Below are 24,749 nucleotides of genomic sequence, written 5' to 3' on the forward strand. Positions count from 1 at the left end.
ACATGTTGCAAGTTCTTCCAAATGACACATATAGCACAGAAAGATTACAAATGTCTCACTTTACTTCCTGAGCTTGGAGCTGGGTATTGATACTAACGCAGTTAGGATTTTTTTCAGTAGCTTTTCAAAATGACAGATCCCATCTTTTTTTTTTATTTTGACCAACAATGGACCTCATTCAGACCCGGTCGTTAGATGCAAGCGGTCGCTCTGATTGAGGGCGGCCGCTTGCATCCTGAAGTGCGGCCTCCTGGTCGCTAGCTAAGCTGTGGGTTACCACCCACAGCTTAGCGACCGACCAGGGTGATGGTCGCGATGGTCAGGACCATCGCGGCTTCCGACGAGACCGTAAGGTTGGGTCTCATCACACGCAGGCCCCAGGGAGCTTCCTGCTCTGATCGAGCAGGAAGCTCCCAACTGACATCATTGCTGATGTCAGTGGGCCCGCCCCCAAACGGCAAGCGTTCCGTCGGGAACGCCTCCATTTGGCCGGCCACCCCCCGGGCCCGCCTTCCAAATGGGGCAAGCTGTCAATCAACATCGACAACCCGCCCCCTTTGGTGCAAGACCCGGAGCGACGGAGCGGCTGTCGCTAGCCGGGTCTCGCGCATGCGCACATCAGCCCAGTTGCGAGCGTTCAGCACTTGCGACCGGGTCTGAATGAGGCCCAATGTCTTTATGATAGATTAGATACACCTCCAGTGCTACGGAGTGCTATGTAAAATTGTATTTATTTAATTTGGTAGCAATGGAGGTGTATCTACTCTGATACGCTCGGCATCCCAGCAGTTGGGATGCTGGTGCTTGCATTACCGGGATTGGGAGCAGGGTTAGGCACTAGGGCAGGGGTGGGGAACCTTTTTTCTGCTGAGGGCCATTTTGATATATAGATTATTTTCGAGCCTGGTGCAGGCCGCGCCCCCTCTGTGTGACGTCACATGGGGCCGGCACCACAATCACTGTTGATTACAGCAATGCATGGAGCATCCTGAGGATGCTCCGGGGAGCTGTAAGGGCAGCGGTGTGACCGCCTGAAGCGTCCTAAGGACTCTCCAAGTGGCACTGCTGCATAGATTCTGGCTGCAGGGGGCCATTCTAAGTACCCTGCTAGTCAAATGAGGCTAGCAGAAAAAAGCTCAGAGGGCCAGACCAAATGATGCCGAGGACCTTATATGGCCCCCGGGCAGGAGGTTCCCCATCCCTGCACTAGGGGAAGGGTTAGGTTTAAGGTGCCGGGAGGGGGAGGGTTAGGTTTAGGAGCTAGAGGGGGGGGGGGTTATGGTCAGGCACCAGGGAGGGTTATAGCATACGGATCGACAAGTGTCGGTATGCTAATCCTGTTGGGATGACATGCTCTTTAAATGACATGGGGGTGAGAGGTGTTAATGTTTTGAACTCGCAGCGAGTTCAAATGTAATTTTTGAGGCATTCATCCTGCCTCCTTTACTTAATGATCACTTCTGAAAAGCTGCTCTTTTTGCAGAGACGACTTTTCGGAAATGTGTGAGACTTCACCCACTCTGCCGCTGCTCTGCTGTACTAGTGTGCCCCAGACTGTGCCAGACCTGAGACGCCCACTTTCACTGCCCGTGCAATATCGCTGGTGGTTCCGGACACTCCACCATCGGTGTATCATTGTGTGCACCAATCACACTTGCACCAGTCTATGGCGAGCGCAGGATTTCCTTCCGAACTTCGGCTAACCATGGCCCGCAGCCGCTTTCACGGACACGCCCACCACACCCCCGCTCAACGGTCTTGTTTTGCCTTCTCTTCAAGCCACTCCCAGGCACTGCCCCAGAACACTATGGTTTTGTCTTGCCATTTCTACTGCCTGTGGCTCCATACATAACAGCGAATTTGTGCGTACAGTCGGGGTAACGTATGTGACGTAGGGGTTACCAGAATATTTTGCACATGCACAGTAGTGAATAATCACTGAACTGCGCAAATACCAGCATTGCGTGCGTGAATGAGGCCCGTAGCCTACAATAGGGATGATAAAAAATACTGAGAAGCCTTAATATTTTCCATTTAAATGAGTAAAAAGAAGAATTTGCAGCAGTATTATTTTCAAGCCATAAAAAGCATCAGGATGTGAGGGTTGTCTATAGCTGAACTATACGTACTGGTTTTTTCTATCTTGTTCTAAAAGTATAAACCTCTGAATTCAAGATATTTTAAAAATAATAAAATCATAAGTTTGTGGAGAAGTAACATTTTAGCTGCAGCAATCCAGCCCAGCCAAGATACTTTATGATGCATAAGTACGTTTCCTGGGCCGGATTGCTGCAGACAGAGCCGTAACTAGACTTTTTGGTGCCCTGTGCCAGATAGAGCATTGGCGCACCCCTCATTTTTCAAAGGGACATAGGGGGTCATTCAGAGCCGCTCGCGAGCACAGGACGCTCGCAAGCGGGTCGATGCGCGAGATCCAGCGAGCGACGGGCTCTCCATCGCTCCGGGTCTCACACCAAAGGGGGCGTGCTGTAGATGTTGATTGAAAGCACGCCCCCTTTGGTGGGCGTGCCTGCCAGACGGAGGCGTTCCCATGGGAACGCCTACCGTCTGAAGCCGGCCCCACTGACATCACTAGTGATGTCAGTGGGAGTGATTTTGGCACTGATGGAGCCAAAATAACTCCAGGGCTGGCGGCAGGAAGACCCTACCGCAGGGTCTCCGTCGCAAGCCCGATGGTTGCGATGGTCTTGACCATTGCGACCATCATCATGGACGCTTGCTATAGCTGTGGGTGGTCACCCACAGCTATGCGAACGGCCAGGAGGCCGCTCCATTTTCATGGAGGAGGGCCCTGATTCAGAGCGAGCGCTCTGGTCAGAGCGTTCGGCTATGAATCAGGCCCATAATGCACCCAAAAAAGGGGAATGGCCTCATGGGGAAGGACCAAGGAAGAGATAGGAGAGGCCAGGAGATGCTGGGGATAAAATAAGAGGAAGCTACAAGTGACAATGATAATAAACAGAAATTTGACAGGCCCAAACAGCGCCCCTTGACCTGTGGTGCCCTGTGCCATGGCACCGGCCACACTACACTAGCTACGGCCCTGGCTGCAGCTAAAATGGTACTTCTCCCCAAACTTATGTACCTCTTTCATTCCATACCTAGACCCCTACCTAAGCCCATTTGTGACAAGTTTTATCAGATTCTTATATGTTTGGAAGGGGAACAAACCTAAAATAGGGAGGAGTACTCCCTCCCTCTCTAAGTTAGCTGGGGGAGTAGCCTTCCCTGATCTTGACGATTACCATTCTGCCTGTCTCCTTAGTCAAGCTAGAGATTGGTTCGCCTTGGAATTTCCGAAACCCCGGGTTATCATAGAAAGAGAATCTATGCGTCCCTTTCCTCTTTATTTTGGCTGCCTCCATCTGCAGTCCCCTCTAGGCCTGGTCTTGGCAAGGCAGTTCAGCTTACATTATCAGTTTGGTATCAATGTATATCTTCTAATGAGGAGATACCTTTACCTCCTCCAGCTTTGCCCCTAAAGGCGCGTATCCACTTGCCGACAATGAAGGACTGAACGATTACGATATCGTTCAGTCGTTCATTATAGTGTGCATTGCCCACATCCCAGAACATACTCAACCTGACAATATCGTCAGGTTGACCGTCATATTCAGACGATGAGCGATGCCGACAACGATCAGCGGAAGCGCGCATCGCTGGTCATTGCCGGCATATCCACTGCATGATTAATGAGCGATTGAACGATAACGATGTCGTATTCATTTAATCGTCCATTTAAATCGGTAAGTGGATGCGCGCTTTAAGAACTGTAGCTCATCTGACCCCTGGTTTACAATTAGATTCCTGGACCAGAGCCGGTGTTTTTCCTCCCTAAGTGATATTTTCTCAGAGAATGATTTAGGATCTTTCTCATACTATACCTACAGACACATTATGGTCTTATGAAGCAAGATTTTTATAAATACAACTACGGCATTGATTGCAGAGTTGTCTCCCCTCAACACTTAGAAAACCGTCCTTCTCTATGTTGCTACTATCTCGATTACAATCTTCCAATCATAAAGGCAGTATTTCGTGGTGGTATCAATACCATATACTGGATAGTAAAAAGGGGAAATTGCCATCACAGATGAAGCGGGAGAGAGACTTATGTAGGGTTCTTTCGGAAGAAGAGTGGGATATATTTTCCGCTCTTGCTTTGCAATTTCCAAATGGATTAACCATTCTGAAATGTTTTATAAATAGCTGCAGAGGGCATACTTTACCCCCGGAGCGGCAGCATAAAATCTGGCCCTCTGTCTCTCAGTATTGCTGGAGGAATTGTGGATGTGTGGGAGATAATTACCATATCTTCTGGTCTTGCCCTCTACTTCGGCCACAATGGGAGGCTGTATTTCTCATGATTAGCAAAGTGATAAGGGTGCGTAATCCTGTAGAACCCATAACTGCTTTATTTCACTTCTACTCTGGGTGGTTGTTTCGAGGAGATAGGTATCTTATGGGTCATATTTTGGTAGCCACCAAAGCAGTGGCGTAACTAGGATATTTGGAGCCCAGGGCAAATTTAAAAATGGAGCCCCCCCCCCCACCCCAAATAAAAAAATGGGCAGGGTCACTTAAAAATGGGGCGTGTCAACATGACACACACCCCTTTATCGTCACTCTGAACGTTCCTTTCCAGATGCACCTTAACCCCAGTAGTGCCCCTTATACAGTACCCCCAGTATACAATGTCCCCAGTTGTGTTCCCTCTTATGCAGGCCCATAGTAGTGCCCCTTATACAGTATCCCCAGTAGTGGTCCCCCTTATGCAGCCCCCCAATAATTCCCCTTATACAGTACCCCCAGTTCACCTTATTCAGTGCCCCCAGTAGTGGTCTCCCTTATGCAGTGCCCCATGTAGTGGTCCCCCCTATGAAGTGCCCCAAGTAGTGATCCCCCTTATATAGTGCCCCCTGTAGCAGTCCCCCCAATGCAGTGCCCCCAGTAGTTGTACCCCCTTATGCAGTGTCCTTTATATAGTGCCCACAGTAGTAGTCCCCACTATGCAGTGCCCCCAGTAGTGGTACCCCCTATGCAGTGCCCTTTATATGGTGCCCCCAGCAGTAGTCCTCCCCATGCAGTGCCCCCAGTAGTGGTCCCGCTTATGCAGGCCCCCAGCAGTGATCCCCCCTATCCAGTGCCCCTTATACAGTGCCCCCTGTAGTGGTCCTCCCTATTTAGTGCCCCTAGTAGTGGTCCCCCCAGTACAGTGCCCCTTGTGCCCCTAGTAGTAAGCCCCTTATATAGTGCCCCAAGCAGTAGTCCCCCCTATGCAGTGCCCCCAGTAGAGGCCCCCCTTATGCAGGCCCTCAGTAGTGGCCCTCCCTATTCAGTGCCCTTATACAGTGCCCCCTGTAGTGGTCTCCCTATTTTGTGCCCCCAGTAGCGGTCCCCTAGTAGTAAGCCCCTTATATAGTGTCCCCAGCTGTAGTTTCCCTTGTGCCCCTAGTAGTAAGCCCCTTATATAGTGCCCCAGTAGTAGTTTCCCCCCCAGCAGTAGTCCCCAGTAGAAGTTCCCCCTCCCGATGCAGTGCCCCCAGTAGTAGCCCCCCCAGTTGTAGTCCCCAGTAGTGCCCCACCACCAATAGAGGTCCCCCTAGTAATGGTGCCCCCCCCACCCCCCATAGTGCAGACACGCAAGTAAAAAAAAAAAAAATACACTTACCTTAATCCACGCTCCGGTTATGGCTACTGCTCCCGCCGCCGCACGTCAGTCCTCCCGGGCTGGCGGACTCTGCATTATGGAAGAAACGTCATGACGTCTTTCCGATTACCCACTGCAAGAGCCGGAAGGCGGAGCTCATGAGTGAGCTCCAGCCCGGCTCTTGCAGTGGGCGCTGCAGCAGTCAATGAGAGTCTGTCTGACTCTCATTGGCTGCTGGTTAACACACACATCGCTGCCGTGCTGGCGGCAATGTGTGTGCTAAACTGCACAGCCTGAGCCTGCCTCCTGGCGCTATTGGGTAAGCACAGGACCAGCGCTGGGCGCAGGGAAGCCTAGAGCTAGTCCTGTGTAAATGTGTAGCACTGACTGCACACACTGCGGTCGACACTACACTGCCTAACTAGGGCGGGCTCGTACCGTGGCCGGCGGCCCCCCGTAACCCCCCGGCCGGTTATACAGGGCCCAGGGCACATGCCCTGCTCGACCCCCCTTAGTTACTCCACTGCACCAAAGCCACTGCCCAGTTGTGGTAGACCGCCTCTGTACCAAATAGTGCAGTTATTGAAAATAAAGTTCAAAAACATTTTCTATTTCAAACAATGGATTGTAAATATTCCTCCTCTGCTTCTTCCATTCATACGAAATGCTTCAGATGGGGAGAATATAGAGAAGAACAGGGACACTCTATTATATACAGCCCCCGTGTGGATCTAACTTTCCTAAATTCTCCTCAATTGGAATTGTGATATGTTAGAGCAATGATAGACCTTGCTTTCTTATATGTGTGTTAGTTATGTAAGATTTATGTGGATTTTGACCTTCTGGGTATGCAATGTGCCTGGCTTCCCTCCCTTCCCCCCTTGTTTTCTTCTGTACCCCCATTTATTTGTAGTAAAATTCACTAAAAAATTATTGTAAAATAAAACAAAACAAACAATAAAATCAAATATGATAGTAGCATTATAGAAAAACTGAAATAACATCTGTCTGTCCTGACATCTGCTCCCACATACCAAACTTCCTGGAGAAGAGTCATCGGTTTCCTCCAAGTGTCAAAATTATAAAAATATCCTCATCTTATTTAGGAAATGGCCCCGAGACCAGCACAAAAATATGTATTTTTAACTCATTTAAAAATCAGTGACATGTTTTACATTCCTTGCTCTTGGTTTCCGCACAAAAGATTTATGGCCTGAAGGAGGAATACGTAGATGAAACGGCAACAGGCTGTATTGTGATAAAGAGACGTAAAATGGAAAAAACATGTGAGCTTTCCATGGGTGAGGAATAAACACATCCATTTGCATCAGGAGAAACGCGTAGTGTATGTGTGCTAACACTATGGGGGTATTCAATTTGGAGCGAAAAGTCCATGCTAAACTTTTCGCTCCACATCACAGGTTTTTCGGGGATAAAGTATTAGGCGAGTGCCCGCTTTATCCCCATATTCAATTAGGAATCAGCGAAAACGGGAGCCGGCAAAAAGGGAAGTATCGCAAAAAAAATAGGGAATTTTTGGGAAATGTTCCTGGGATCCCCCTAAAGATGTTCAGACATGGGGGATCACTATGTGTACCCCCGTTTTGGCTTCTGAAGGGAAGTCGGGATTTTAAATAGCCGCGGCAGGTGCATAAATACGCCTGTGAAGAAGTGATGAAGAAGAGCATTTAGGAACTTTTTTTGGGGAAATATAATTATGGTCATCAAATTTGGGGTGCATGAAAATGGGTGCAAGCATATTTTTAAGTCCCTAAAATTAATTTTAAAAATTCTTCAAAAATGCACCTGCCGCAATGAAGAAAACACCTGCCGCATACTTGGGAACCCCTTTGGAATTAATTTCGGTACTTTAGAAGTTTGTCCCCCCTTTATTTATTTTTTCAACCCAAATTTAAACTTTTTTGGGTGTCCCGATTTTTTTTTTGTAAACTTTTTTTGGCACAGATCATTTTTAGGGGACATTTTCTTTTAAGCCCGCACCCCCTAAACCCCAATTCTGCAAAAAATTTTGCCATGTAAAACATGGTGAAAATTTATCCCCGTTTTTTTTTTTACAAAGACTTTTCGCACCGGCGTAAAGTGTTTGTAATTGATCACGGGGACAATTGAAACATGCGAAAATGTCGTCATCGGCGATAATTTATCGCTGATTCTGACTTTTCGCAGCCAAATTGAATACTGCCCTATGTCAGATGGAGGACCTCATCCTGAGACGGACCCATCTGCGCCCGCTTTTCTGAACAGCTGCGGCAGCCTACTTGCTACCTAACGCGAGTATACGCCCGTGTATGCCAATTATCCGCCTGTCTTAATTGCGGAAGGCCGCGCCGCCTACTGTTTGTCCGTTCCGCAGCTGCCATCACTCCTTGCAGGCTGCTAAAGATTCGTCTGAAACAGGCGCCCTATCTCTGTCTGCACACTCCAAACGAGCATGGAAGTCGGCCTACATGCCCCCATGACGGACCACGCGCATGGCCGCCCAGAAACATCTATTTCATGGATAGAGTAATCCATCAACAGACAAATCAGACCGTCCACTCCTTTCAGTCTCCTTCCGTGTGTGTGTGTGTATGGTGGGGCACATGTCAGCCCTGATGCTCAAATCACTTTGAGAGGGAGACGTTTTATTTTTATTTAATTTTTTTTTAATTCTAATTAAAATGCGAGCCATAACCTTCAAAGTCTCGACTGCATCGCAGTATTGCTATAAGCGCATCATATGTTTATTTAGTCATAGTTCATAATTGCATCATATTTTTCAGACAGATTTTGGGCCTTATATAGTCTTAAATGCAATATGATAAATTTTTCAGTCTCAAATTGTGATTATTCGCACTGTGCATGCGCCACTTATCCGAAACTGTGGAGCTTTATTTTGTCTTACTTTTGACTTGAGACTCGCTGCTGAAGTGAGGGCTGGAATAAGTGTGGGATCGCGGGAAGTGGGCGTCAATGCGACTGCGGTGGGCGTGCAATTGTAATGACCCTGGTGTAGGTGTGAGAGAGTTAATAGAGATGATAGCACAGCTACTAATGATGACTGCGTCTGATTGGTTGCACCTGTGAAAAGAGCAGTGTTTAAAAACTATATATACTATATATATAATTATATATATATATATATATACACATCGTAGATAGGCAGCACTCCAAGGACTTATGAAACAATCTTACTAGATTATACTGTGCAACGTTTCAGATTTATTTCAATCTTTTGTCTAGCCAAATTACAATAAAAGAGCTCTTGTCTTAAATACTTTAGACACCCAAGTGCAACTAGCGCCGGGCGGGTATCCATCCCCCCCCCCGTCGGCGCGCAGTATGATGTCACACGCCGATCGGCAGGTCAGGTGATAGCTGTGGGCTGTAAGGCTAAAGTGAAAACTACCCATTAGGGATGGGCAGATCGATTCACTGCACTGAGTTGAGCCTCATGGCTCAACTCAGTGAAGTGTTTCGAGACACGACTCTTTAGATAGAGCAGCGCTGTAGCCAGCAGGGGAGCCAGCGACTCAGAGTGAGTCGCTGACAGCTCCGCCCCCTGCAGCCCAGCACTACAGCTCAGGGTTCTCACTGACTCTCCTGAGTCAGTGAACTCCCCTGAGCCCTGGCTGTAGCTGTGCGACTCAGTGAGTCGCTGACAGCTCCGCCCCCCACAGTCCAGCTCAAGCCTCTGCACTGACTCAGGAGAGTTAGTGCACTGCCCTGAGCCTTGGCAGTAGCTGCACGACTCAGAGTGAGTCGCTGACAGTCCGCCCCCCACACTGCCGATCTGACACAGTGCACAGAAGTATGATCAGGTCGGATCAGCAGTGTAGGGGGCGGAGCTGCCATTCACTAGCTACCACTGACAGAGAGGCTAGGGGAGGTGACAGAGAGGCGAGGGGAGGTGACAGAGGATAGGGGAGGTGACAGAGGATAGGGGAGGTGACAGAGGATAGGGGAGGTGACAGAGAGGCGAGGGGAGGTGACAGAGAGGATAGGGGAGGTGACAGAGAGGCGAGGGGAGGTGACAGAGAGGATAGGGGAGGTGACAGAGAGGATAGGGGAGGTGACAGAGAGGCGAGGGGAGGTGACAGAGAGGATAGGGGAGGTGACAGAGAGGATAGGGGAGGTGACAGAGAGGCGAGGGGAGGTGACAGAGAAGCTAGGGGAGGTGACAGAGAGGCTAGGGGAGGTGGGTGTCTCGACTCACCAAACACTGAGTGACTCGAATCATTCACTCATCTGAATGATTCGAGTCAGTGTGTTGAGACACTCACTCACTAGCCATCTCTACTACCCATCAACATAGTTACAATAGGAATCAGTATGTTTGACCGCCGGACGTGAGCCCGGCGGTTCAAATTCCGACGCCGGCAGCCCGATGGAGGAGATCCCGACAGCGGAGGTAAGTTTACTATTCCAAACCCTCTCCCCCCCAACCCACCTTTAGGGGTGCCTAACCCTCACCTCCCCCCTTAGTGCCTAACCCTAACCTCCCCCCGTTAGTGCCTAAACCTAACCCTCCCTCCCCGCACCCTAAACCTAACCCTCTCGGGGTTGTGCCTAACCCTAACCTCCCCCCTTAGTGCATAAACCTAACTCCCCCATCCCCGGCTACATGGATACTTACCCCGGCGTTGGACGATCGGTCCGGCGTCGGGATCAACATAGGCGTCGGCATTTCGACGCCTATGTTAGATCCCTTGCTGGGATTACACTGTCGGTATTGAGACCGGCAGCCATGCGTCCGCCATTCTCATAACTTCATACCACCATATAACAACAATATCAATGGTACACAAGGGGCAATATACTAACATTACATATCAATAGAAACAATGTTATGGGTGGAGTAAAATGCTCCAAAACCTAGATATAATATCAATAAGACATCAATGTATGCTGATCACTTGTACAAGAAAAGAAAAAAAAGAAAAATGAAGAGAAATATATAGAAAAAAAAAATAACAGATACCTGGTCTTTTGTCCAGGAATGATGATGTTCGTCCATGTAAGATGACGTTTTGCCTCGTTCTGAGTTCCGTTTTTTTGGAGGGAAAAATCCGAACTCCACGTGCAAACTCGAACCTATCCGAGCCTGCACATCCCTAATATATATATATATATATACATATATATATATATATATATATATATACATATACATATATATATATACATATATATATATATATACATATATATATATATATACATATATATATATATATACATATATATGTACATACACACACAGCAGAGACGGTGTAATGGTTAGCATTACTGCCTCACAGCAATAAGGTTATGGGTTCAATTCCCACCATGGCCCTAACTGTGTGGAGTTTGTATATTCTCCCTATGTTTGCGTGGGTTTCCTCTGGGTGCTCCGGTTTCCTCCCACATTCCAAAAATACACTGGTAGGTTAATTGGCTCCCAACAAAATTAACCGAAGTGTGTATGTGTGTGCGTATGTGATAAATCACAATTTCTCGCATGGTCCAGTCATTATTGGTGGTGACCACGTCCACATAAGATTTTATCAGGGATCACAGTCTTAGGGCAATTTAAAAAACTGCAATGTGGTAGTCTTATGGCAGTTTTTGAAGAATGACAGAGGCAGCACAGACGGTGTAATGGGTAGCATTACTGCCTCACAGCACTGAGGTCATGGGTTCGTTTCCCACTACGGCCCTAACTGTGTGGAGTTTGTATATTCTCCCTGTGCTTGTGTGGGTTTCCTCCCACACTCCAAAAATATACTGGTAGGTTAATTGGCTCCCAACACAAATTAACCCTAGTGTGTATATGTGTGTGTGAGCATGTGGTAGGGAATATAGACTGTAAGCTCCACTGGGGCAGGGACTGATGTGAATGGCCGAATATTCTCTGTAAAGCGCTGCGGAATATGTGTGACCTATATAAATAACTGGTAATAAATATATGTATGTATATATATATATATATATATATATATATATACACACACACACACCTCTCTCTATATACGAACATACTTTATTAAAAAGTCTTTATTAAAAAGTGTATTAGGTGCTCCCTCGGTAACAGATATACTCAGCACTTTACTGTATTTATTCAGGTGCTTCACATTTACTGATGGCTAATAATCAGACAAATCCCCATATTTATCATCGTCAGACCAGACTTTGGGCCTCATTTACTAACGAGTTTTATCACCAAAACGAGTGATAAATGTCACTGTGTATAATAAATGGTGCTCCAGCCAATCAGCTCCCAACTGTCATTTTTCTAACACAGCCGTGTCGCGGACGTTTTCAGGGCATGTCACAGCCTGCGTCCGGGATCCGGTACACAATAAAAATGACGCCGGCGTCTCAGTTCCCGCAGCCATTCTGTGTAACCGGAGGGCTACCCAGAACTGTGATAATGGAATGGTCTGCGACACACGCTGCGTCTTCATACGCCAATGCTTGGATTTGTAAAGCCGCAGGTGGGCGCCTCAATGCAAGTCCTGATGGCTGTGACATCTGCATATCTTAGCACAACAGCTAAACACAAAGACGCAGCAATGGCGGCATTAGCGCCCAATTCTGAATAAGGCCCAGTAACTTATTCTACAGTAAAAACGTCGACAATGTCTAGATAGACACCAGATGTGATGCCGCATACACACCAATGTGTGTATGCGGCGATACCATCAGCGGCGGGCCCGGCAGGGGTGCCGGCATTGGCAAGTGTATACACACTTGCCGATGCCGACCAGCGACGGATGACGGCGGGGGTGAGGGAGCGAGATCACGCTGCATTCAGCAGCTTGGCATCGCCCACGATATCACCAGATTGGGCTGCATGTACAGCCGACTGGGGATATCATTAACGACCAGCGGGAGCGCGCATCTTTGGTCGTTCGGACCATACACACTAGGCGATATGAACGATATACTGTTGAACGATATCGTTATCGTTCAGTTTTATCGTCCAGTGTGTATGCCCCTTTAGACAGTCAATAGGTCGACAGGGACAAAAGGTCGACAGGGAAAATGTCGACACGCTACATGTTGGCATGTAAGAAAGTCGACAGGTACAAATGGTCGCCATGGTCAAAAAAAACAACACAAAAATGGTCGACATGTTATTTTTTTTTGCTTTCTAACCCTTATCTTCACCCTAACCCTCCCCTTGGTGCCTGACTCTAATCATCCCTTCTAGTGCCTAACCCTAACCCTCCCTCCTGGTACCTAACCCTAACCGTCCCTTCTAGTGCCTAACCCTCCCCTTGGTGCCTAACCCTAACCGTCCCTTCTAGTGCCTAACCCTAACCCTCCCCTTGGTGCCTAACCCTAACCGTCCCTTCTAGTGCCTAACCCTCCGGTAAGTGCCTAAACCTACCGTCCCTTCTAGTGCCTAACTCTAACTCTCCCTCCTGGTGCCTAACACTAGCCGCCTGGGTAAGTGCCTAACCCCCCGGTAAGTGCCTAACACTAGCCGCCTGGGTAAGTGCCTAACTCTAACCCCCCGGTAAGTGCCTAACCCTAACCCTCCGGTAGGTGCCTAACCCTAACCCTCCGGTAAGTGCCTAACCCTAACCCTCCGGTAAGTGCCTAACCCTAACCCTCCGGTAAGTGCCTAACCCTAACCCTCCGGTAAGTGCCTAACCCTAAAAAAAAAAAAAAAAACACGGCGACCATTCTTTTTTGTGTCGTCATTTTGATCCGGTCGACCATTTGTTCATGTCGACCCTCTTACATGTCGACCTTTAGTGTGTCGACATTTTATCCCTGTCGGCCTACTGTCTGTCTAACATCTGGGGTTTATCTAGACATTGTCTATCAGTTTACTGTACATCAATAGACTGGATCCCCCGTGAAGCCGCGTCTCCAGCCTCATCTCAGCGCGGTACGACAAGGGGGGGCAGCCGCAGCTCCAGTTTGGCAGATGCGACTCATTGTGAATAGGTCGCAGAGATGCAAATTTTTTTCTGAATAAGGCCCTTTATGTGCACATTTCAATTGGGCTAAGTTTACAAGAACCCAGCAGCTTGTAAGACTGTGCACGATTAACAAATACACTTATCATTATCTCCAGTGGGCAGACGAATCTACTCCTTAACTAATTGAAATAACAGGACATGCGAGTGTCTCTGATTTCAGTAATGCATATGACCGCCGCCATGCTGTCACTCAGGATACTGGACTGTACACACTGGGGCTGATGCAGATTTGCAGGCAAGTCCCTTTTGCGGACGGATCTTGTGACTTGTAGCACTGCGTACACTAGTGGCGATTCCCAGTCATACGTTTCTCAGCAGCATCTCCACTTGTGGCTGAGTAGTTGAAATTGCGCGCCACGCAGTGTTGTCCATCTGATTTCAAACAGATCTCCTGCACCAGGTATAAGGCTGGCGCACTTGCCCACTGATGACAACCGCTATGTAAACAAGCCGTATGGATTAGGGTGGTGCGGTGGCAAGATGCGCACTACTCGGCATATGGGCGAATATCCGTATCTGGTTCCGTGCACGCAGTGATAGTGTATTTGCAGCCAATTTGCGTGGCATTCCGAATCAGCCCCACTGTGACTATTGTGTTCTCACGCCCAAAGTGCGAGTTCTCAGGAATATAAGGAATGTCCAATCAGTCTAACAAGACAAGTGTCACTGACCTAAAGTGCGACATACTGGATCTCTGCACAGGAACGGATAACATTCCAGTGCTGGAACTGAGCTTCACTTCCTCACTTCAATCATCATCACTTTAGTATCAAAACATTTTAGAGACACTTAAAAGAAAAACATCTTCAAAAAAGGTCAAATCAATTGGTAAATTTGTTCTAGAATAAATCTATTTGTGCGTTTCTGGCAATCGTCATTCCAATATTAATGCCTTCAAACCATAATGTAAGTTTTCCATTGTACGACGGTTGTTCAAAAAGTAATGCCTAAATGCTCATAGCTCTGAAATAATATGCAACATTTATTTGAAACTTTGTCAGTTTGTAGTTTAATATGTCTGCTAACTATATATGTAGTTTTGTTTAGGTAGTCCAAGAAATACCATGGAATCCAAGATGAAACAAAGGGCCTGATTCAGACCCACTCGCAAGCGGCTGTCCGCTCGCAAGTGGGTCGATGTTGTACACTGCGCATGCGCACGACGGCGGGAGCTCCGTCGTGCGCATGCGCCAGACGCGACGAGCGAAGGACTTTCCTTCGCTCGTTGTGTCTGATCAAAGGGGGCGTGCTGTCGATGTTGATTGACAGCACGCCCCCTTTGGTGGGCGTGCCGGGGGTGTGCCTCCCTGACGGAGGCGTTCCCAAGGGAACGCCTACCGTCAGAAGCCGGCCCACTGACATCACTAGTGATGTCAGTGGGAGTGATTTTGGCTCTGAGCCAAAATCACTCCGGGCCTTGCGGTTGAAAACCTCAACCGCAGGCTCCGGCTCGCAGTGGCGATGGTCGCGATGGTCAAGACCATCGCGGCCATCAAACTGCACGCTCGTATAGGCTGTGGGTGGTGACCCACAGCTATACGAGCGTCCAGGAGGACGCTCCATAATTATGGAGGGTGGCCCTCATTCAGAGCGTGCGCTCTACTCAGAGCGTACGGCTCTGAATGAGGGCCAAAGAGCAGTCATTGAATTTCTGGAAAAAGAAGGCTGCAGTGCTACAGAGATCCACAGAAGACTGAGAAAAGTGTATGGTGAGCGTACAATGGACTATAGCAATGTCAGAAGGTGGATAAAGCGCTTTCAATCAAGAGAATCGTCCATGTGCGACAAACCTCGTGGTGGCAGACCATGAACTGCAGTGACAGCAGAGAACCGACACAAAGTCGATGCCATGATTCAGAAAGACCATTGTGTGACCATCAGAGATATCAGTGATGAACTTGAATGTAGCCATGGCACTGTAGAAACACTAATCAATGATTTGGGATATTGTAAAGTGTGTGCTAAATGGGTTCCAAAGCAATTAACCAGGGATCATAAGGCCCAGAGGGTGGAAGTCTGCAATGACCTTTTGACCAACTTTGAAGCCAACCCTGAGACGTTTCTGGAAAATGTCATTACAGGAGATGAGACCTGGGTATTCCTTTATGACCCAGAAACAAAGGCCCAATCAAAACAATGGAAACACCCAAGTTCACCTAGGCCAAAAAAGTTTAAATCACAGCGATCCGTAAACAAAGTCATGGCCACATTCTTCTGGGATTGCCGAGGTGTTATTCTCATCGATTACTTGGAACAAAACCAATCAATCAACAGTGATCGATACATTATTACACTTAAGAAGCTGAAAGAAGCCATCCGCAAAAAAAGGTCAACAATTCAACTGTCAAATGTCATCTTACACCACGACAATGCCAGACCTCACACTTCGATGGCAACATCTGCGGCCATTGCCAAAATGGGGTGGGCAATAATGCCACATCCACCATACAGTCCTGATTTGGCCCCTTCTGACTTTCATCTGTTTGGCCCTCTCAAAAACTGTTACCGTGGTCAACATTTTGAAGACATAGAGGTTGTTAAAACCGCCATACGTTCCTGGGTCAAACACCAACCACTGGAATTTTTCCAAAGTGGATTCACAGCTTGGGTTGAGAGGTGGAGAAAATGTTTGAGGGCAGATGGTGAATTTTTTGAGGAGAGTCATTCTGTTACTAAGACTTCAAAGTATTTTACTGCAAATTTTCAAATCTGTATCTATAATAAAATTTGAGTTGTGAGCATTTAGGCATTACTTTTTGAACAACCCTCATATTTTGGCCACTGAGGGGCAGTGTTCTGTTACTGAAGTTAATGGCCCCACTCTTATGTGTACCACTGTATCTGTTACCTATCTGCTGAATAGTTTACTATACAGACCCACAACTGGGACTATTATTCAGACTAATATAAAATACACAGATATCTGGGGCCAAATATAATAGGGTGAGAGTTTAGTAAATGTGAGAGTGTAAGCTCTCACATTGGTCAAGTTGCATCTTCAAAATGTGAAAACATCTGGATGAGAGTTTAAATCGTGAGATTTTCTAATCTAAAACCCTGTGAGTTTGTCTGTTCTCTGACTCTATTACATTGGGCGAGTTTTCCTGTTCTCTGACTCTATTACATTGGGCGAGTTTTCCTGTCCTCTGACTCTATTACATTGGGTGAGTTTTCCTGTTCTCAGATTCTATTACATTGGGCGAGTTTTCCTGTTCTCAGATTCTATTACATTGGGCGAGTTTTCCTGTTCTCAGATTCTATTACATTGGGCAAGTTTTCCTGTTCTCTGACTCTATTACATTGGGCGAGTTTTCCTGTTCTCAGATGCTATTACATTGGGCGAGTTTTCCTGTTCTCTGACTCTATTACATTGGGCGAGTTTTCCTGTTCTCAGATTCTATTACATTGGGCGAGTTTTCCTGTTCTCTGACTCTATTACATTGGGCGAGTTTTCCTGTTCTCTGACTCTATTACATTGGGCGAGTTTTCCTGTTCTCAGATTCTATTACATTGGGCGAGTTTTCCTGTTCTCTGACTCTATTACATTGGGCGAGTTTTCCTGTTCTCAGATGCTATTACATTGGGCGAGTTTTCCTGTTCTCTGACTCTATTACATTGGGCGAGTTTTCCTGTTCTCAGATTCTATTACATTGGGCGAGTTTTCCTGTTCTCAGATTCTATTACATTGGGCGAGTTTTCCTGTTCTCTGACTCTATTACATTGGGCGAGTTTTCCTGTTCTCAGATTCTATTACATTGGGCGAGTTTTCCTGTTCTCTGACTCTATTACATTGGGCGAGTTTTCCTGTTCTCTGACTCTATTACATTGGGCGAGTTTTCCTGTTCTCAGATTCTATTACATTGGGCGAGTTTTCTTGTTCTCAGATTCTATTACATTGGGCGAGTTTGCTCTGTTCTCTGACTCTATTACATTGGGCGAGTTTTCCTGTTCTCAGATTCTATTACATTGGGCGAGTTTTCCTGTTCTCAGATTCTATTACATTGGGCGAGTTTTCCTGTTCTCAGACTCTATTACATTGGGCGAGTTTTCCTGTTCTCTGACTCTATTACATTGGGCGAGTTTTCCTGTTCTCAGATTCTATTACATTGGGCGAGTTTTCTTGTTCTCAGATTCTATTACATTGGGCGAGTTTTCCTGTTCTCTGACTCTATTACATTGGGCGAGTTTTCCTGTTCTCTGACTCTATTACATTGGGCGAGTTTAAAAAGTGTGAGCTACACTCTCCCATTTTCTAAACTCTCAGCCTAGCGTTCCCGTTAGGCTGTTTTAGCGGTACGTCGCACCCTGCCCCCCTTTGTCAGCGCCCCGCTAAAACAACCTGCATCCCCACCCGCCATCCGCAGAGTCCCGTGGCTGGGAAAGATAGCGGTGCCACTGCCGCGATCATCACTGGTGAATAGAAGCCGGAAGCATGCGCCCGGCATTTATTCAAAGACGCAGGAGAGCTTGGGGGCAGCATGGCATGTCCGTAAGTGCCAGGCACACCCCCAATGTGATGAAAAGGGGGTGCATCTTAAAGATACGCCCCCTTTTCTCGTGGCCATGCCCCCTTTTTGGTCGCGCACAACAGCAGTGCCCTTACTCTAGGCCCGGCACCAGACCCAGAGTGAACACTATCACCCTATTACATTTGGCCCACAGACCCCAAACTCCCCCAATAGCACATGTGCGCAGCACTTACTGGATTTATACAGGTGCTTCACATTTATTGATGGCTAATGATCAGTCATAAAGTCTGAACTGACGCCAGTGATTTACGATGATAAATATGGGGATTTGCCTGTGTCATGTTTATTAGCAGCCTGACACTTAACTCACGTGTTTCACATTACAGCTGTTTATATTGTGGTCTGTTCTCTTTCCTCGTGATCAGATCTGTGCCATCAAATCTGTGTGTGCGAATATATATATATATATATATATATATATATATACATATACACACACAGTGTATATATACACCCTAGATATGAAGATACTGTATTTCCCCATTCGGCTGCAACTACAAGAAGTGACGGGGATCCCCCTTTAGATTTATTATCCCTCTCGTATCAGAGCTTTAAATGAACCAATCTCACTGTAACAGTGTCTGCAGTCTGGCCTCTGGTTATGAAAGTGTTTCCATTGTAAAAAATGGAAAAATGCAGAGGAACATTGTTTTCTTAATCATTTCAACATTTCTGTGTTTTTAATTAGAAGCAAACAAGTTGCACAATATAACTTGGTTATTTTCTAAGAAGATTAAACAAAGCTTCAGACTGCCCATATACGGTGAGGAGAGGGGAACCGAACCAGCCTACGGCACCAGCGTCACCAAATGCTTTGTCAGTAGGATGAGGGAATTGTAGGGCGGAACTCAGCCGACTGTGTGTGTTCTAAATAACTCAAGCTCAGGACGTCCGTGGGGCAGCAGGGACTCAGGATGGCTGGAACCATAGTGTGGGCCAATTTAATCATGGTGGGCAACTTGCGGCATTGTGGCTGCCCATGATAAGGTATAATCGTCACAAACAGCTCTGTACTACAGAACAGGTCACTTGTTAGTTATACAGGTGCCACTTGACTCCACCCACCTGCCGTTTCTGAAGGACTGGGGGGGGGATTTATTTCTTTGAGTACTAGTAGGGAGGGTCTTTGTTGCCTTGAGTATGAATGGGGAGGGTGCTTACAGGATCTCCAAGCTATTTAATTGCAAGTACGGTCGGCTGTTTTCATCGACTCTTATACTCCTGGGCGCCGCACTGTGGGCCTGATTCAGACCCGGTCGCAAGCGCTGAGCGCTCGCAACCAGGTCGATGGTGGCCCTGTGCGCACTGCGCGTGCGCGAGCCCCGGAGCGAGCGCAAAACTCACTCGCTCTGGGACTCGCCACAAAAGGGGCGGCTGTCGATGTTGATCGACAGCTCGCCCCATTTTGTAGGCGTGGCGGGGGGTGGCTTCACAAACGGAGGCGTTCCCATGCGAACACCTGTCGTTTGTGGGCGGCCCCACTGACATCACTAGTGATGTCAGTGGGAGAGCTTCCGGCTCTATTTGAGCCAGAAGCTTTCTGGGGCTTGAGGCCACGAGACCCTACCACAAGGGTCGCGTCGCAAGCCCGATGGTCGCGATGGTCTTGACCATCATCATGGCCGCTCGCTATAGCTGTGGGTGGCCACCCACAGCTATGCGTGCGGCCAGAAGGCCGCTCCTAAAAAAAACAACGCCCGCCCTGATTCAGAGCGAGCTCTCGCTTTTTGCGAGCGCCTCTGAATCAGGCCCTGTGTGTTTAGCCCTCACAGGTCTCTCCACCAATAGCGACAGCCAGCAATATTGGGCCAGGTTGTCAATACTGTCAGAGGCATCACTGAGCTTGTGGCCGGCTTCATCAATTTCAAAATGTATAACTCAAAAATGAAAAGGAACTACACATAAAAGTCAAAACGCGTTCAGTCTATTGTCATACATAACTGGAGCCACTTACCTTTTTCTGCGAGTCCATCACCGGGCGACTTCTGTATTTAATCTCATTTCCATGGTTTGAGAATTATATCACAGGCAGCTTTTTCTTCCTGAATAGTGGGAAGAGTGACTAGAGTCAGTGACTATGTTAAAATAACAATGGGTCAAACTATTTCACCCTAGCTTCTATCCAATGACATTGAAACATCTTCCTTATTAAAAAAACACCACACCTTGTTTTGTGACAGTTACATCATGACCAGGCCCCTGTGCTCAACCAGAGAGCTACATCATGACCTGACCTCTGTGCTCAACCAGAGAGCTACATCATGACCAGGCCCCTGTGCTCAACCAGAGAGCTACATCATGACCTGACCTCTGTGCTCAACCAGAGAGCTACATCATGACCTGACCTCTGTGCTCAACCAGAGAGCTACATCATGACCTGACCCCTGTGCTCAACCAGAGAGCTATATCATGACCTGACCCCTGTGCTCAACCAGAGAGCTATATCATGACCTGACCCCTGTGCTCAACCAGAGAGCTATATCATGACCTGACCCCTGTGCTCAACCAGAGAGCTATATCATGACCTGACCCCTGTGCTCAACCAGAGAGCTACATCATGACCTGACCCCTGTGCTCAACCAGAGAGCTATATCATGACCTGACCCCTGTGCTCAACCAGAGAGCTACATCATGACCTGACCCCTGTGCTCAACCTGAGCTATATCATGACCAGGCACCTTTGCTAAACTTGAGCTACATCATGACCAGGCCCCTGTGCTCAACCAGAGCTACATCATGACCTGACCTCTGTGCTCAACAGGAGCTATATCATAACCAGACCCATGTGCTCAACCTGAGCTAATTCATGGCCAGACTACTGTGCTCAACCTGAGCTACATGATCATAACCAGGCACCTTTGCTAAACTTGAGCTAGATTATCACCAGTGATCTTTGCTCAACCTAAGTTAAATCATGACCAGCACTTGTGCAAAACCCGGGCTACATAATGACCAAGCACCTGTGCTCAACCTGACCTACATTATGATAGAGCATCTGTGCTCATCTAGAGCTAGATCATGACCAGAACGCTGTATTCAACCTGAGCTACATCCTGACCAGGACCCTGTGCTCATCCGTTTATACATCATGACAAGGCCCCTGTGCAAAACCTGAGCTACATCCTGACCAGGACCCTGTGCTCATCCGTTTATACATCATGACCAGGTCCCTGTGCCTAGGTTGAGTTACATCATGATCATGCACACCTGTGCTCAACCAGAGTTACATCAAAATTTTGGGCCAGCTCATAACTGGCGATCTTCCGGTTTCCTACTTTTAATAGGACCGTTTTGTGCCTCCATTTTGAACTTCGTACAGAAGGGCATTCTCAGGCATACCCAGATCATATAATGCATCACATATACAAAATAGCTCAATGTGATAAGACAGTCCCCATAGGAGTCCTGAGAAGTATTATAGGAGAAACACTGAGCAGGGTGGTACTAATAGGGTCAGAGGTTAGACTTGAGAGTGGCAGTTGCACTTTTGCACATTGTGCCTCTGGAGAATTTTCAGCCTCTCAACACGCACAGGCGCACTTCTAGTTGGGTGATTGCCTGCCAGGACTGAGAATAGGCAGTTTGCTAGATGGACCATATGAGTACACTGATGCAAAGTCAAGTCATTTTGCAGAGCGCATGGAGCGTGCTACATAAATGCCAGGCAGACATTATGAAACTGCAGGATATTTTATAACATTTTATCATAAACAATAGTCTTTCATTCACTGCACTCAACTACCTGGAAATGTTTGTTCTGTTCCTCCCAACGCATGTGACATTTCCTAATGCAGCTCCAAGGTTCTTCTGTCCCATTTTGAGAAGAGGAGACAGTGTTGGCAACAATAAGAGAGGTGGGATGGAAAAGGGGTAAAGAGAGTGGAGAGTTGGAAGAACAGAGGGTGGGCAACGGTGTCAAAAGCAGCTGACCGGTCAAAAAAGAATAAGGCATGTTCAAATGGGGAGGGACAATGCCAGTGGAGACAGAGAGGTAATGGGGCGAGGACGTTGGAGCAAGCATTGGAGGAGAGGGTGTAGAGAAGGTGGAGGAAAATGGGAGTGGGCTTCCTCACCAGTAGTGGGGAGGATTAGGAGGAAAGGGTGGGTTGGCCAGCATTAAAAGGAGAAGGGCTTTAAGAAAAAATGGCCTGATTTATAGCAGGAATCTTGGATGAAAAGTAAGTAGCTAAGTCCAGGACAGAGATTAAGAAAGGCAGGGGAGGAGATGAGATATTTGGAGATAGAATAAATTGAACTTTAAGAGGAGAGCATAAATTTAAGATGAAGAAAGTCGGAGAATGAATGGGATTTTCTCCAATGCTTTTTTGCAGTGGGGGGGAACTTTTTGAAGGTAGCAGGTTAGTCTAGAGTGCTAAGGTTGGGGTGAGGACCGTCAAAGATTAAGAGTAACTTCCAGAGAAACAGAAACAATGGCACAATGGTGGAGATATAGTGGTAGTAGAATTATTGGGCCAGGAAAGGGTGGAGATGGGGAAAGAAAAGAGTCTAGGGAGGAAAAAAATGTGAGTGTCCAGGGCATCAAAATGTATCAAATTAGGGTACTCTTAGGAGAAGGGATGGTTAGAGAGGGATAAAGGAAAGTTGGTGAGGTCGGAGATATCACAGCGAAAGGAAAAGTGAGATGGAGGTGGGCTAATGAGTGCTGGAACCCGGTTCTTTGGGTGCCACTGGCATTCTCTAATTCCCCACTTGCTCACTTCTCTACCCTCTCTAAATGCTTGCCTGTTAGCTGGAGACCTCTGTTTTAATCTTTTGGCATTGGTGAGACCGACTTGTGTACTGATCAATCATATTTGCTGACCACAACACAGTCTACCTCGCTAGGAACCAGTATAATGGGCCATGAAAGCACCAATGCCCATGCAGGGGTCACTGACAAAAACCACCAGTCTACTAGACTCCGCTCCCGTTTAAGGTAGCACAAATTTGATTTGATATATTAGACTCATAATCCTGAAATTGAAAATGGGGCCATAAGATCCATGGAGGAAGAGAAGTTTAGAACGGGTATGTTGAAGTCACCAAGGATAAGGAAGGGGTGGTCAGAGGAGAGAGAATGGGGGAGTCAGGGGGCAAAATTGTAAAGAAAGGTGGAGGGAGGACCAGGGGGGACGGTAGATGGCTGCAAACCAAAGGTGGACGTCAAACTAGAAAAACAGATAAGGTACAGGAGGAATGATATGATAGGTGCAATGTGGGGAGAGCAGGAAACCCACAGTCACCCTGCTGATCGCTACGTCTGAAGGAGTGGGAAAAGCTGTGCCCACGGAGGGCAGCAGAAGAAGTGGTGCCAGAATAAGAGATCCAAGTCTCAGTCATGGCGAGGATGGTAAGGGAGTTGGAGATAAAAAGATCATGGCAGAGGCCATTTTGTTTCATACAGACCTGGCATTCCACAAGGAGAAGGAGAGAGGAAGAGAGTGAAGAGGGGAAATCGGGATGAGTTTAGCCAGCTTGCTACAACTCAGGGGAGAAGCAAAGTCACCAGGAGTGGGGATAGGATGAGAGCGAGGAGGTGACAGGATGCTAGAAAGGAGCTATGGTGGTAGAGTTATGGGCTGGGGCTTAGAGGAAGCAAAGGAAGGGGAGAGTGAAGGAAGGGGAGGGAGGAATAAAAGAGTGATGTGCCTGCTGTAGTTGGTACATTGAGCCTTCACTTGTTCAACGAAGCACAAAGAATGTGGTTGCACGTTTATTATTAGTGCAAGAGTGCATGAAGGACCGCCTAGTGCATTTTAAGGTCAATGCCCTTTTTCCAGTCTTTGAAAGACACAATATGATAGAGAATATTTGCAGATGCTCCAGAGGATGTGAGAGGTGGCAGCAGTAATTACATGTCAGTCCAAGCTTTGGAAATACCCCACTTATTAATTTCAATGTTATGATTCTTTTCCTAAAACAGAGCTTTATTTATGGCTTAAACCACTGGATCTCAAACTCGGTCCTCAGGACCCCAAACAGTGCATGTTTTCCAGGTCTTCTCACAGAATCACAAGTGAAATAGTTATCTTGCCTGTGGAGCTTTCAAAATGTATCAGTGAGTAATGAATGCACCTGTGCTCCTGCTAGGTGACCTGGAAAACGTGAACTGTGTGGGGTCCTGAGGACCGAGTTTGAGAACCACTGGCTTAAACTAATGAAGAAAGTGAGGGGACAGAAGGGTAATATTGCATATAACTTTGTATGTTGTAAGCTTTGCCTTACATTGGTTAAGGTTTGGCGATTTGCATTATCACAGTCTTCTGCAATGTGCCACAATTCATGGCATCATGCAACCACTTACCACACATTGCATCCTTAGCCGAAGAAGTGGATGGGGTCTAAGAAGGTGGGCTACTCTCCTGGGAGACCGGGGAAATTTAATTAACATTAGAGTCTTCAGGAGACTCTGGGAGAATAGGCAAGTAATACCCCTTCAACACAAAAAAAAAAAAATTATATATAATATATATATATATATATTTAATGGACCCATAGAGCTGTATTCAATTTGAGCTGAGCCGCCTTAAGTTAACGCGGCCTGGACTTAATGCCGACTTCGCCTGTTTTGGA

At 47.2% G+C, this 24,749-nt stretch overlaps 1 long non-coding RNA gene across 1 annotated transcript in view; it reads right to left on the reverse strand.

Moving 5' to 3' along the window:
- The window catches only part of LOC148506221 (uncharacterized), a 195,049-nt gene that overhangs the window by 168,161 nt on the left and 2,139 nt on the right, over positions 1-24,749 (reverse strand). The window contains exon 2 of the long non-coding RNA XR_015869803.1: positions 20,131-20,218. This is a non-coding gene — a long non-coding RNA (uncharacterized LOC148506221). The remainder of the gene's footprint in view (positions 1-20,130; positions 20,219-24,749) is intronic.

This window comes from Taudactylus pleione, unplaced genomic scaffold (genome assembly GCF_031769625.1).
Source record: "Taudactylus pleione unplaced genomic scaffold, aTauple2 ptg000418l, whole genome shotgun sequence".
NCBI classification, from domain to species: Eukaryota; Metazoa; Chordata; class Amphibia; order Anura; family Myobatrachidae; genus Taudactylus; species Taudactylus pleione.